Here is a 13,232-nt window from a genome sequence, read left to right as displayed (position 1 = left end):
AACATTGAATTTCATGTGATGTCAAATTAAAAATAAATAAATAAATGAATAACAAAAAAAAAAAACGTGGCATTTCAAAAAAAAAGCATGTCAATAATTTAATTAATTTAGGTACATATGTCAACTTTAAAGCCTTGATTGGATGGGGGTTTGGGAGGGTTAGTAAGGGAAGGGTTTGGGAGGGTTTGTGGAAACCCTTGTTTGGAGGAAATAAAATTAGAAGGGTAAGGGTTTTGAAAGGTTTGGCAAGGGTTTGGAAGGGTTTGATTTATGTACTTTTGTTTCAATTTTCAAACCCACCGATTTGGAGGGTTTAGAAGGGTTACAATTTTTATTTCCATTATTACCCTTGTTAAAATTAACTAATACCAAATCAAACCAGTATTTATTATGTTGTTTATTTGTTCGAACTCGCTCACTTCCTCCTTCCGATTTCTCATCCCTCACCAGCGGAACTCCATCACAGGTCAGTTTTCTTCTATTTTTTTGTGTGCTTTCTCTCTTCTTCAATGGTTGCTCACTTCCTCAATGGTTGCTATGTACTTGGGGTTAGGTTTTCTAGTTATATTTTTTTAAATATGTTATCTGTTGGCTGTGTTTAGATCTGTTATCTGTTACGCTTGAAGTTGAGGAAATTGTACCATATTGGTTGATGGGCTTCCGATTGAAGTTTTCTGGGATGTTCATAATTGGTTGTTTGGTAATGCTATGGGCACTGCTGTTTTCATGTTCCAAACTTGCCTATCTGCAGAGAAATTATAAAACACTCACTCTGTTTTTGATCCCTCTATATTGAATTGGTCTTACTCTCACAGATTCAGAGATTACCAATTACATGGTCTTGGTTTCTCGCTTATATTGTATGCTTGGAAGAATGAATAAAACTGTATCAAGTTGCAGCAGTTACTTCCTGCAATGTTTTGATAGAGATATGTTAAATTCAATTATGTGTTTAATGATTTGCTTTATGGTCTGAGCCGTGTTTCCGGTGACAAATGTAATTTTGTTACATCTATTTAGGTGACATGAAAAATCATGAGAGGATATAACAATTATTTTGAATATTTGTGTAATTTTTGAGTTAGCAGTTCAACGATATTAATGCCGAGTTGTATTAGGCCTTGTAATTGTGCCTTGTGGATTATGAAATTGTGGGTTTTTTTTAATCCCATCTCAAGGATTCGAATGGTTGAAGAACAAATTATAAAAACACTTTAGAGAGGGCGGTCTTAGACCAACTACACAAACAACCGTTGAAGAACAAATTATAAAAACACTTTGGTTACTAGGACACAATGTATCTCAATGCAAATTTGCACTCATCTTTCGCCGTTCATCTGAGACAGTAAGTCGACATTCTCATATAAGTTGGTCAAAACTTTATATTAATTTAGTTTCTAAAAAATGTAAATAAAAAAAGGAGATATTTTAATAAAATAATATAAACTTTTTTTTTTTTGAAGATGTAAAATAATATAAACTTTTAATGATAGCAATTCGCTGCATGTCTAATTTCATATATCAATGGACATATGTAACAAGATTGGAATGCCTATGTTTTATTATATAAGATGACTTTGTTCATATATTCATTTTTTAGTCAATTGCTAAATACCGCAACCAAATTCTTTATCACCGTTTTTTTTGGACTTTTTTGCCTTTCTCATAATTTTGATCAAAAATTGAAAATTCTCTCTCCAAAATCATAAACCCGAACAACAATAATTAAAATTATGAAAATAATTGATGTGTGACAATTCGAACACCGAAAATGGATGATTACGAGTCGGAAACATTAAGATTTACATCTTTTTTATCAAAGAACTCATGAAAATAATACATATTTTTCATGACGATTTTACATTTTTCGTCACAAAAAAATAGGAGAATTTTTCATTTTTTGTCATAAAAAATTAAATGATTTAGTATTTTTCGTCACTAAAATTTTTACGATTTTGCATATTTGAAAATTTGGTCTAAACGGATGCGGCATACCGTTCAACCCATGGTGGGAACGGATGCGGCATACCGTTCGACCTATGGCGGGAACGGATGCGGCGTACGGCTCGACCCATGGTGGGAACGGATGCGGCATCCGCTCCCACCATGGGCCGAACGGTATGCCGCATCCATTTAGGCTAAATTTTGAATTTTCTCTCAAAATTTTTTTTTCCTAATTTCGAATTTTTTTTTATGCCAAGGGCAAAATTGTCCAATGGGTGTGGTAATAAGGAATTTGGTTGCGGTAAATAGCAATACTCTTTTTTTTACGGGCTAGAGTGATATAGGACACAAAAAAAAATAAAAAGTACACAAAAGGTTTTGAACCTTGGGGATGGAAAAAAAGGGAGAAAAAAAATAATACATCAAATAGTTAGTTTTGAGTTAAGATATGGAAAAAAAGGGTATTCAAAGAGAATGAGAGATGAATGCATTTGAATCTTTAACTATTCAATAATTGGTGCAATGTGTCAAGCTTTACGATAGTCACCTAAGCGACGTGAACCAACTGCTGTCAACGGTGTGACGAATTTTTGGTGACCGACTGCGATATTTCGGTAACTCGGTAACTGTTTTTTAGACCCAAATTATCTTTAAAATGTTCTAGCTATGAGTTTGAGTAAGTTTGGTTCCGATAGTTTCGTCAAACTTTAACAGATTTATAATTGTCTATGGATTACTAACAAAAAAGAATATAAATGTTCGACTAGTTATCTTTTCGATTTATTAAAGTGAAACTCGGTATTAATGGACGTTTAGTAGTGTCACGTGCGGTCCAAAATTAATTACGTCAGTTAAAATTACTACCTCAGTGACCGAAAATAATCAACAAGAATATTTTGATCAATAAAATATTTAAACAATTTTAAGTGGTAGACTTAAAATAAGTTATAAATTAAAAATGATTAATAAAGATATTTTCCAATTAGAGTCGGTATAAATAAAAATAGTAGAATATAAATTTTATACAAGAATTTGGACATAAGATTAGTACAAGTAGACTTATAACACTGTAACGAGTCTAAAGATATATTCGGTTTAAAATAACTATATCGGTTTAGTATTACACGTAGCTATTCCGGATAAAAATAAGTTATAAAAGTAATTAATTTAAAACCTATTTAAATTTATATATACTTGAGTGATTTAAATTCTTGGAATTGTGAGCTTATGATTTTTATGGAAATATATTATTTAAATTATTTATTTTTAATTTTAATTTTAATTGTAAAATGATGAATTTGAAGTATAATTTCATATTTGTGGTATTAACTTTAGAAATTAGATCGAGAAAATGAATTCCATGTGAATGGTTTTTGGATTGAGAAAGTTCAATTGAGAATATTATGATAATGATTTTTTTTTTATATATATCCATCTGGAGTAATCCAGACCGATGGTTTTATATTTGAAGACCATGTTCAGTGAGGGACATGGTCTGTGTACACAGTTGAAAGACCTATCGAGTATGACAAAGAAGTGTTGAGTAAGACCATGTGAGTTAGGCAAAATTATGAGATATCTCGATTCTATTATATTGTGGGGATTGATACGTAAGGGGAGAAACTCTAGGACGGATATAATGTTAAGTTTGTTGATTACGAATTTGGTTTAATAAACCGTTTGTTTGATTATGAATTTGGTTTGGTAAAACGTTTATTTGGTTACAAATTGGTTTGATAACCCGTTTATTTGGTTACGAACTCGTTTAATAAGAATTTATTTGATTATGAGTTAGATTTGATAAACAATTCATTTGATTACTGTTTATTTTGATAAAAATGTTAATTTGAAAATATCGATATTTATTTTGAATTGATTTCATTGTGATTTGATTTCATTTGATAATATGATTTTCAAGTTTAAAAAGTTATATTGTCGGATTCGATAAAATATTCATATATAAAATATATTTTAATTAGATTATCAAATAAATTCAAGATACTAAATATTAGTTTATACTCAATAATTATATTGTGAATTATAAAATTGTATAATAATAAAGTGAAATATACAATTAAATGATTATTGAGTCAAACAAGATGTGAATAATTAAAGAGAACTACCTAAGTTAAGAGAACTACCTAAAATAGGTAGAACTGCGTGGCTTTGATTCCCGATTTAAAGATTTAAAAAAAACATTCGGGATACGTAGGAAGCTTGATAGAATTTTCGAGTACAAGCCAAATAATTAAATAAACTTTAAGTAATCCAAATAAAATTTTATCTATTAGAAAATAGGTTTGGCTTTCAAACTGTTAGAAGTTCGTTAACCTATTTTCCTTTCAAACATGGATGTTTGTTTTTCATATTAATTAATTATCAATATGTTTGTTAATTCTTAATATGTGATATTTTTTTTACTTATGTCTATACAATGTTATTGGCTAGCAGAATAGTGAAAGACCAAAAATATGCATAAGCAAAGGAATGGTATGAAATAGTACATTTTTATTTAAAATTATGCAATGTATTATTTTGACTCGTGTAGACTAATCATTTCAATTCGATCTTATTAAATGCTAGAAATTCAAATAAGCCCATTGCATTCTGATACAAAGTGTGTATACTGTAGAAATTGAGGAGGTTCTTTTTGACATTCACTAGCACTGTGAAGCAAGATTAAAGTTATATCGTTATTCTACCAGAGGTTGATGATGGCTTATATGGTAAGTAATAAACCACATGTAAAATTTAGTAGTATTAGTAGTTTGTGCACCTAACATTTATAATATTGGTTTTGCAAGGACAATCTAAAGGATATATGAGACAAATGTTGGAATTGTTTCCAAATGTTGTCTACAAAATAAGGTTTTAGAGATGAAGTCTCAATACTTGCATAGTTTAGGATTGAAGATCAATGTTAAGGTAAAATATACTTTGAGGGTTTTTGGTGGGATTTTAACAATTCAATTCAATTGCATTTCATTTCTAAGAGTGAGGCTATTGTTAGGTTGGAGGCCGCAATAACGTGTTAACTGATGCAATAGGAATGTGGATTCTTGGTATTGGTGACTATCCAATAATAATGTAGTACCAGATGTACGATATACACACATTGCAGCATACACTTATCTTTCTGTATGTCTCACTATATTGAGTATTATCTTGTGTTTTGGATGATAAAGCTAAACTATAGTGTGTCTGGGAGAGAAACAAGAGTTATTCCCATTTGAAGAGCTTTTGACTCATTAAATGCAATAAAAGAGGTATGATAACATTTTGCATGTTGTGTCTTCTTCCACAACAATGTTTGACTTGTAGCCCTGATGGTTACTTGTTTTTGTTTTTGCATGTTGAAGCATTCTCTGGTTTTGTTATACATGAATACTCTATTTTCAGGCTTGTTATTCACCATATGACGGATCTTTTCTACATTTATTGTGGTGATCAAGAAAAATTCTACACGTTTTTCCCTAATCAAGTTAGGAATGGCGACAAGAGTGGGAATATCTTGGCAAGTGTGTATTTTGGATGAATTTTTGTTGGAAATGGCTAACAAAAGTTACTGATTTAAATCAAATACTAATACAAAGATATTGAACCAAAAACAAGTTATTGATGTTAAATCAAATACTAATACGAAGATACTGAACCTAAAAACCAAAAAACATATTAATCATGTTAAATCAAATAACACTGGCAATTATTTAATAAAACAGCTCATGTTTTATATTAAAACAAAGTGCATATAAAACTAGTAAGGTCTTATCATTTTTATTATATGTTTTTTTAATTACGGTTGTAATATTAAAGAATGCAAGATTTATTGTTCGAAATAAATATCTGTAAAAATTGAGTCAAAATCGAATTTAAAAAAAATGGGATGTTAAAAAAATGGGGTGTTAAAAAATAAATCCCAAAGAGCAGTTATGGGCCAAGTTCGTACATATAGATATTATTGTATCCCAAACTTTTTGAAGTTATACTATACGTGCATGTACACCATATTAGGATATGTTATGACCAATAATAATGAAACAGGTGTGCAATATTTTAACAAGTACTTTTGATAAAATACCAATATAGCTAATTTTACCCCCAAATAAATAAATAATAACTCCTCTCTTTATATTATTTTTATTAATCTCAAGTTCGTTAAAAAAAAATAAACGGCTTTAAGGGGCTGGGCCAAACATCAATTTTCATTCTTCTATCCGGTCCAAGGGACACGGGTCTGAACGGGCCGGGCGGGTATCCGGATTCATGGACAAGTCTAGATATAATAAAAGAAGGTATAACGTATTGTTGGACTAAAATGATAAGCATGGAAATACTTTTAGTTTTTTTCAATTATTTTTCTCAAAATGAGTCCCACTGTGACATTTTGTTTCCTATTGATTCAAATTTAATATTAGTATTTATTCAATTAAATTTTATTTATTTAACCGAACCGATGTTTATACAATTTTAAAAACTGAACCATACCAAATAACTAAAATAACCAAAATTGATCAAACCGAAAATTTTCAGTTCGGTTCCGTTACCAGCCAAATAACAAATTTTTTTATATTTTTAATTTAAATGTTTAAAATGTTATAAATTATGAAATCTTAGCTTCATTAATTTGGAATTTGCAATTTCAAAATCAATTAACCAAGTACCTTGTAAATTATAATTATTGATTTCAATACTATGTAATTGCGTGTTTCACACAATGATACCTAAAATGTGATTTTGTAATTAAAAACACCTTAACTTGCACTAATTAAGGTTTTTCTCGTCTTTTTTGTTGATACTCGTCATACTTTAGATGTGATTCTAAAATGGTCATGAGCTCCATTGACAATTGTTCACGTTAATATTTCGGCACAACATGAACATTAAAATAATCATTATAACTTTATTATGGCCGAATAAGTGACTATTATTCTATTTTAAGATTTAATGATCAAATTACAGTAACTATGAGTGCTTAATATAGTCTTCTTCATCTGGTTGTGAAGTTAGTAAGAATTCTAGCTGCAGTTATTCATGTAGACGTTTATTGGCCACGGTGATCAAGGAGTAGTTCGGGTGAGTTTCTTATTTTGTTCGGGTTTTCACACACCAAAGTGGCTTGCTTGCTACTATGATGAGGTGAAACTTTCCCTTCCTGCCATTACATCACCTACTCTTGTTTACTTTCTTCTTCTGTGTTGATCTTCAGACAAAGTTGGAAGCTTCGAAGCCAAATTATGTTGCTGTTTGAACATCTGCAATTCATATTTGTAAATTGTCAATATTGGTGGAATCCTACTTTTGATGGGTGGGCTACAAGGTTATACATCGATATAATAATAAAATGTAAAGTCGTGATTTAATAATAACTTGTTTAAAAGGCCGAATATACTCCTAGTACGGTTAGGAATGTGATTACTTGTTGTACACGTATTCGTATTGCTATAGAATTAGGATTCTACACTACACGTATTCGTATTGCTATAGAATTAGGATTCTACACTATCTAGGAATCCTATGGTAGCTAGGCTTGTATATTTGTATATATGGGATTATTCACATCAATAATATTCAAGTCCGTTTTACCAAACTAACACAGTATTAGAGCTATAAGCGTTTTAAAGAACCAAGACTTCAATTCTCCTATTCTTGCCCTATCCGACTTCTCCCTCCTAGTTTCGGCTGGTGTCTTCCCTTCATCTATCTTTTTTTCTCTCTCAACAAAACTCCCTGACCTAATGTCGACTGGTTCTGCAAACTCGGCAGCAACCCTCTTCGCCACTATTCCCTCCACAACCAACAACTTCTCATCCCCATCTCTCCCTAATTCTAGCTCCAAACTTACATTGTTCATATAAAATATAGTCTACACATATTAACAATACCAACAAAGTATACATATGCATATTCTCTATAATTCAGTCTCAAACTTCACTAAGCAAAAACTGAAAATTCAAATAGGAATCTGGAAGCCAACCTGAAAGGATCCCTAAGGAAGCCTAAGTCGCATTCAAAAGCCATAACATAGAGATAAGCACCAAATATCATATAGATAAGCAGAGAGATAAACAAAAATGGCACCTATTCAGATAACACAGAGATAAGCACCAAATATCATATAGCCAAAAATATTTGAATCCTAATGTTTTATAACTTCATCCAATTACTTCTAATACTATACCGAAATTAGATAACATGGCCAGCAATCTAGGTTCTCCATTGTTTTAAATTTATAATAAGTACGTACACAAAAACGATGAAATACAATAACTCCAAGGGATTTCATATAACATATATAATAGCAATTAGTGATAAAAACGATGAACTAAAAGATATTCTATAACACATCACCAGAAAATTCACATGAAAAGAAAATTTAAATAATAACGTTGCTCTTCCTAGCAATCTTGCCACTACATTTACATGAAAAGAAAATTCAAATAATAATAATAATAATAATAACAGTTTTCAGAGAATATAAAACATCAAAATTTTCTTATTTAAATTTGAGTGACAGGGTATATTAATAAAAACAAATATTGTCCCATTGAAATAGTCGATCACATTTTGTCAATAACCCATAACGATATTATTTTCAATTGAGCTTTAACAGTTCAAGAAGAATTAAAACGATAAAAACCTAATTCGAGTGAAGTACCTATAAAGAGTGGGGTTTGAAGGGTTGAGTTTTTTTAACTAATTTGTTTATATTTCTCTGATTCCTAAATTTTCATCTAGATTAATGATGAAAATATAAAATTATTTATATTTCCTTGATCGGATTCATATTCTAAATTGTCTCTCAGGTATATGCAAAAGCCAGTTTAAGAAGAATTAAAAAGATAAAACCAGTCGAGTTTAATAACCTGAGTGTAAAGAGCAGTAAAAAATTCATTTCCCTTAAACATAATGAATCTCATTTCACATCAATTTTTAAGCCTTAGGTACTCAATTAACACCTAGAAAAATGACCACAAGAGAGCATAATCAATGATTTTACATCAGCCCCACTTATTTGATAAAAGCAAAGGTAATAAAAGAAAAGAGAATGCTTATACATTAGCCCCATTTACTTAACCAAAGAAAAAATTATAAAGGAACAGGAAATGATTATAGATTAGGCCCAATTATTCTTAGACATTTGTAATTTATCCTTAAATTTTTGTATCATGATAAGGCTCAATGTATTAAAACAAAGACATAACAGGTACACATTCATTGCTGAACTTTGTCAACGGATAGAATCAACAAATCACTGCCTAATTCCTGCCAAAGACCTATCGAACCTAGTATGTTCTAAACTTACTCCCACCCATTAAGCTATCTAGAAAAACCCGAGCTGTCTCCTAACCTATAAGCACAAAGATTAAATTTCTGATATAACAGTTAGCTGTGAAACAGATATGAGTTTATAACCATTCATAGCCACAAGAAGAAGAAGAAGAGTTTATAGTTCCTCCAAATTCATGCTAGATTCTCAAGGCTCTAATGTAAATTCTCATAAAATTATGGCATATTAGAAACCACTCAAAGACATCATGAGCTCTTATAACTAGCAACAACCTCATTTTCTATGTTCGGGGTAAAATTGCTCATGGCTATCCACCAAAATCCTTATATCCAGTAATATATATGTTCGGGAAGTAAATACAACAACAACAAAGCCTTAGTTCCGAAATGATTCGGGGTCGGCTAACATGAACCATCATATAAAACCGTGAAAATCAAGTCGTGTCAGCGACACAGATTCGCTCCCTCCACTCCATCCTATCCACTACCATATTTTCCTCAATTCCCAATAAACTCATATCACTCTCGATCACCCTCCTCCAAGTTTGCTTAGGTCTTCCCCTACCCCTCACCACTACATCCCTTTGCCACTCTTCGGTTCTCCTAACCGGCGCATCAAGCGCTCTACGTCTCACATGGCCAAACCACCTTAGTCGGTTTTCTCTCATTTTATTCTCAATAGATGTGACCCCTACTTTTGTCCTAATTATTTCATTACGCACCCGATCCTTTCTCGTGTGACCACACATCCATCTCAACATACGCATCTCTACCACCGACATCTTATGGAAGAAAAAGAATAAAAAAAAGAAGGTAAGTTATGTATTATAAAACATGGTTGAAGAAAAAGTAGGCTAGGAAGTTGTCACAGGCTCTTATTTTGCACGTAATATGGGATCTCATGAAAAACAGAAATTATTCCTTTCTTTCCGTTTCATTCCATATATCACAGTTAAGAAAAAACAGAAATTGAACATGAACATGAAAATTTCTGAATATGAGATCTTAATAACACTCAATATGCAGCTTTTGCCAAACTAGGATCACGAATACAAATAGAGATGTACTTGGATTTTCAATTTTTAATCATGTGGTGGGAAATTCTATGTTAACTATTAATTTTATAGATAATTAGATTTAAAAATTAGGTTTATAGATATAAACTGGATTAACCAATCCTAAACTATTTTATTAGACTTGTTTATATATATTAATTCTTTATTTCATCTCTTTCTCTCCATTATCCAATTTTTAATAAAGCTAAGAAAAAGAGAAATTCAACATGAACAAGAAAAAGTCTAAACATGAACAAGTACAACAGAGCTAATGTAACATCCTAAAACCCTAACATATACATCTTTCCACATTCATATATGTTTTCATGATTGAATACATACATTTTAGATTCATCGCATTGTCATTAGAAGTTTCATATGCATAATGCGATTACCGTGCGATTAGTAGACGATTAGTGTATCGTTAAGATGTAACGATTGGTTAATTGAGTTAGGACTTAAATGAATGAATGAATGAATTCAGATGTCCTAAATTGATTAAGTTACACTTTAGGAGGGCTGAATTTGAGGTTTGGGTGTCACCCCAATATTAAGACAAAATACACCTCTTCATTTGCCAAATGATGTGCACAACTCATTCTTTATCTATTCCAGCCACAATTTCGACCAAAGCTTCAGCAAAACCTTCCTTGTTCATACCCTAAACCTCTCCAAAGAAAAATCTTCCAATTTCTTCCATTTTCGAGTCAAACAAGTCAAGTTAGGAAGCATACTAGGTGATAGACACGAGTTGAAGGTTAGTATGCTGTTTTAGCTTGTTTTCTATGAGTTTGAGATTCTGAAATACCTAGGTATTATCATAGGATTTGTTGTGGATGGGTTTTGATTGAGTTTGTTGAGTTTTGGTGTTGTTTGAATTGGTTTTAGGCTGTCCAAATGAAAGATATGTATCAAGTGCCCTAAACAGAAATCTAGGGTACTGCTTTCAGTCATTTTGGAGCATATTTTTCATATTGATATTCTTCGAATTTGAAGATACATAAAGAATAACATATGTTGCTATATGTGTTATGAAACCCTCTGTAAAATATGGGACTTTAATTCCATATATAGATGAAGAAAACCTAGATGGAACATGACTGCCTCGAAATTGAATGTCATGTGAGGCAGCCATGTTGATGTAGAATTTTGAGGACCTTAGATTCATAATTTGAGAAATGTTATTTATACAAAAGTGTTCCTAACTACTTGAAGTATATGTCTGTAAAGGGTTTTGGCAATCCATTGTGTTTAGTGTGAGATAGATTGAGTGAATTATGGTAGATGCAAATCTGGATAGTCTGTTTCTTGGCTGGAAACAGGACAGAATCATTTTGCATGCCATATATTGTGTAGAAGTGATATTAAAGTGAATTTTGGATATGTTATACCCATATATGTCTAATTTCAGTAGGTTCAAGAATCAGGGCATTTGGATTAATATAGAGTAAGTTATGGCAGAATGTATGCAAGTAGGTCATGTGATGATCTAAGACAAAAGGATTAGATTGCATGAACTGGGAGTCAAAGACAGGCTCCTCACGAATGCAGATAGACACAGAAGGCACTTGGCTGTATCTGGTGCCTGTAGCAGATGCAGCGGCCATGTGGAAACCTTGTGCCATGCTTTGAGGGATTGCACGAATAGTAGAAAGGTTTGGGAAGGGGTCCTTCCTCACCACATCCTTCCTTCCTTTATGGGGTTCTCTGATATTGACTGGTTCTCTGAAGGCGTTAATGGGAATTTGTTGGCCAGTATGGAGCACGGGGCTATTCTCTTCGCTATTATTTGTCACCAAATGTGGAAATGGAGGAATGAAGAGTTATTTGCTGAGAAGACTGTCTTTATTCCTGACCTCCGGTTTTACTTCTCGAAAAAACTCTCTGTTATTACAAAGAGTTTTGAAGGAGAGCCCCTGGTTCACCCCTCCCCGGTTAAAGAGGTCCAGTTAGTTGGTTGGAGGAAGCCCAGGGAAGGGGTTGTCAAGTTGAATACGAATGGCTCCTGCCTTAGTAATGGCAGAATCACTGCTGGTGGAGTTCTTCGGGATGCTGGTGGCGCCTGGCTGGCTGGGTTTACCCATAACTTAGGTACGGGCTCCTCCTTTACTGCGGAGCTCTGGGGGATCTTGTCTGGCATTAAACTCGCCATTCGCATGGGTGTTAAAAGACTTTCGGTGGAGTCTGACAATTTGGAGGCTATCAACAGGATTTCGGATAGACAGGCTGTTTGTCTTAAGAGTCAGAATCTCATTAAAGCCATCTTGAGGCTTCGTCCTGCTTTCGATTCTCTTACCTTCTCCCATATTTATAGGGAGCAAAATCGCGTCGCGGATCGCTTGGCAGCTGCTGGGCATGGGGGGATGTTAGGTGTTTCTACCCTTTCCGTTCCTCCTTCTTTTCTGTTACCTTCTCTTCTTGAGGATAGGATTGGGGTCAGTCTTCCTAGACTGATCCCGGGTTAGGTTTTTGTTTGTTTGTTTTTTTCTTCCATTCTTACAAAAAAAAAAAAAAATGATATCAAATGGAAATAAAATGTTTTTGAGTGTTTTATATATAACCATTTAAAATAAAATGTTATTTTAAAATGTTATTTTGTTTTTGAGTTAAAGTATGAGAAATAAAAGAGAGATGTAATATATTTTTATGAACAAAATGTTTTCTTCCATTAATTATAAAAAGAGAAGAAGGAAAGGGAAGATTAGGATTTTCTTTAAAAAAAAAAAAGTGTTTGGAGCATAATGTCTTTCATTTTGAAGGGAAATTTTAAAGAAAGACGAAATTGAATTTTGATTAAAGGACTTACCACTTTTATGAGTTTTGATTAATTATTATTTTCATAAAAGAGATTGAATTTTGATATTGATTGAAATTTGATATTGAGTTTTGGTTAAATAACACTTACTATGTTTATCGTTTAATAAACATATTACTATCATGAGTTTT

This window comes from Euphorbia lathyris, chromosome 2 (genome assembly GCF_963576675.1).
Source record: "Euphorbia lathyris chromosome 2, ddEupLath1.1, whole genome shotgun sequence".
Taxonomy (NCBI): domain Eukaryota; kingdom Viridiplantae; phylum Streptophyta; class Magnoliopsida; order Malpighiales; family Euphorbiaceae; genus Euphorbia; species Euphorbia lathyris.
Note: the sequence above shows the minus strand (reverse complement) of the source record.